The sequence below is a fragment of the Oncorhynchus kisutch genome, linkage group LG19, assembly GCF_002021735.2.
Source record: "Oncorhynchus kisutch isolate 150728-3 linkage group LG19, Okis_V2, whole genome shotgun sequence".
Lineage (NCBI taxonomy): Eukaryota > Metazoa > Chordata > Actinopteri > Salmoniformes > Salmonidae > Oncorhynchus > Oncorhynchus kisutch.
In genome coordinates this window covers 28,797,048-28,800,324 of record NC_034192.2, presented here as the reverse complement: position 1 = coordinate 28,800,324, position 3,277 = coordinate 28,797,048, and the positions used below count along the sequence as shown (strand labels likewise).

Here is a 3,277-nt window from a genome sequence, read left to right as displayed (position 1 = left end):
GAGTGTTGCTGGAGGGAGGTTTGGGCTGAAGAGTGCCTCAGATGTGCCCTGTAGAAGAGTCTGGAGGGCAAGGGAGCGAACACTGCCTCTCCCCAGCAGACAGCGGGGGACAGCAGGAGAGGGCAGCCACACAGTGACCCCACACTGGGACATGAACACTGCTTCATCTGTCGACTGAGAATGAAGGGATAAACAACCCACAGCAACAGCATCGGCATCAGTCACAGACATACCAACCAAGGCATCTGGTCTGAATACCCCTCAAAGACTTAACAGGATGGAGAAATAATGTAGCACAGAAAGATGTAAGCAACTTCAGCTCATTCATAATAATATAACACTGTACATGCAAACTTTTATCCAAAGTGACTTACGGTCATGCATGCATACATTGTTTACGTATGGGGGGGTCCCAGGGATCAAATGCTCTACTTCAGTGTTGACAGGGGTGGGTTTAGTTTCATAATAGCGACTGTTGATAATGAGGGTGTGTACTGCCAATGAAGGCTAAAGAAGCAACGGTAATAAAGTGCCAAGTAGACTTTCTCCTTTGATGAGACTATTAGAGAGACAACAGGGAGGGTGACAGGACAACAGTGGGGTTAATTTGGTGCCGTAGTCAATAGCAGCACATCTAGGCTCGGTAGACTCGGCTGACAAGTCAAATAAGAACCATCTGTAAGCTATTACGGCAAATGGCTGCTCTGTTAATGCTGCCCCTGCTGTGAGAGAAATCACTGAGACCACGGTAGAGCTGCCGCTGAGTGGTGGGCCCGGTGCAACGTATTTTTTGGGACCACACATAGTATTATTATAGCATACTTTATGGAGATGCATGATCTAAGTATGCTGAGAATATACATTGTCACCCAAGGCTACGATAAGGACCAAGCCAAGGCATTTTAACAGAAATTCTCTTAACATTTCACGGAGAAAACTCAAATAAAATCCTACCTTATCTTCTGACCTGAGTTTCTTGGAACCATGACTCACTACAGAATTGGTGGTTTGACCGTCGTTGTGAATAACAGTGCTTTGATTTGAACTTTGCAGTCATCTGCACCATGCCCAATCACACAGTGGTGTTCAGTTAAACAGAATTGCTGATTTCTCTTGTCCATCCATATTTTGTCATAGTAATAAGGGAAAAGGAACCAGATACTGTGTTGCCAGACTAAAGACTGAGTTTCACCTCAGTCTCACCTCAAGGATGGACGTCACATCTTCTTTTCACACAGTCACGGACAGACCAAGGAGAGGAAAGGTCAGGTCACGGCCATATTCATTAGAGCACACCGTAGCGAAACGTTTCTTATTTGACAAGTTCAGGTGATCCCTTCCTGTTTCAGTCCGTTTCTTCTATTTGGTGCCTAAATAGTACGACCCAGAACAGAGCTCTGTTGACAGAGCAGCTCATGACCACTAATCAATTACAATTACACATCATTTTAGGGCTCAGTCCCACAGCACCTGCAGGGGAAAATCAATGCGGAGTCCTCAGTCCTGGCCACTCTGCTGGCACTGACACATTAGTCCAGGCTCCCTAATCGGCACAAAGAACCTTCCTCTGCGTCCTCCTCAAAGAGAGGAGAGGGGGGAGGTCGTTGTGTGCCAGGAGTCAGATGAGACTGATGTTCCAGACACCACCACGGGGAGGAGAGGGGGAGAGGGACATTAGCCTGTCCACTGTCATGCCTGCATGCACTCGCTGCTGCTGCTGTCATTGAGAAGTTAAATGCCTGGAAGACATAAATAGTGGTTGGCAGTGCCAAAAGATGAGAGGGGGATACAATACTCCATGACAGCAAACATAAGGTTCTGGTTTCTCTATCTGAACTGACATGATGAAATATAGAAATGTTCCTTCTACAGTTTTAGGATCTTAAAATCCAATGCCCTTTTGGAAGATATTGCTTTGCTTCATCCATCAATTATCTCAATGGAAAACCAAGCTTAAGACGGTGAATTATAGAATTGCTGGGTTGAATTGTGTCATATTTTTGTCTGGGTGTCCATGCCAACATCTGCAGTAAAGAACGGGACGACATACCTGTTTTGTAACGATGTGGAGACAGTCATTCCTTCTTCGCTCGATGAATCCAGATCCACCGTCATTCTTCAGGTGAAACACGTCTATTATGGTGGAAGAATGGCTGACAGCTTGAAGTACAAGAAAATAAATGTATGTGATGAGAATGTGATGAAAGCCTCAATTACCATCAAATCTGTACTATTTGTGCCTTAGGAAAAGGACACCCACATAAGGTTTCAGCTTTATTTCTCAATAGAATGCAATACACTATTCTACAGTACACTGTTCTATACCGATAATGTTCATTTCAGGACTTGGCCGATTTTATGCATGTAATTTAATATTGTTGTTTGGCAGAAAAAAAACATTGTGAAATGAAGTAAACAAATGAACTCGGAAAAGTATTAACTGGTGCTTATGGGCCTCTCCATCTTCACATAACTTTGTTTAAACATTGGCGTCCACATTTCAATGTACTTATTGACCTCATTCACATGTACATATACACCAAAATGCACTTATTATTTGGGAGTATTCTGTTTTTTGAGTGGCCGCATATAAACATCATATCCAGTTTACAATAACCCGAAAAGGCTAGTCTCCGGTAAAGAGAAAGCCTGATAAAGATGCCTGGGATTTGCTGTTCTAAAATGCGACACTGTGTCATATAAACATCTTATCCCGGTGACTGTCCTTCTTGTGGTCTGCACAGGTTCAGGTTCACATACCATGAGTGTTGTGTGAGGATGTTTTCATCTGCTTGTCAAACAAATCACGTCAAAAAGATGGCTACCTGCGCAGTTCCATCCACGATAATGTTTTATGATAATTTACTACTGGCTACTTGCACCTCGAATTTAGACACGTTTCTGCTTATAATTTCAGACATTTTGGTAGGCCATTTGTTTGTTAACTATAGTTTGATACGTGCAGCTTCTCTCTCTTCTGTCGGAACATTTTTCTCCAGAAGACTGTAACGGCTTTCTTCCTGGGAAGGAGAGGCGGACCAAAACGCAGCGTGGTTATAGTTCATGTTTTTTAATAAGAAAACTAAACATGAACATAATACAAAACAATAAACGTGGCAAAAAACCAAACCAGTCCTAACTGGTGCAGAAAACACAAAGACAGGAAACAATCAAACACAAATCGCAACACAAAACAGGCTACCTAAATATGGTTCCCAATCAGAGACAATGACTAACACCTGCCTCTGATTGAGAACCATATCAGGCCAAACATAGA

The 3,277-nt window shown here is 43.1% G+C and overlaps 1 long non-coding RNA gene across 1 annotated transcript; it reads right to left on the bottom strand.

Annotated features, from left to right (window-relative positions):
• Nucleotides 1-391: 391 nt before the first annotated feature.
• LOC116355077 (uncharacterized) lies at nucleotides 392-3,056 on the bottom strand. The gene is made up of 3 exons (XR_004204301.1): nucleotides 2,761-3,056; nucleotides 2,051-2,160; nucleotides 392-1,739 (listed from the first exon to the last, which is right to left on the bottom strand). It is a non-coding gene; the product is annotated as an uncharacterized LOC116355077 (long non-coding RNA).
• Nucleotides 3,057-3,277: the final 221 nt, after the last annotated feature.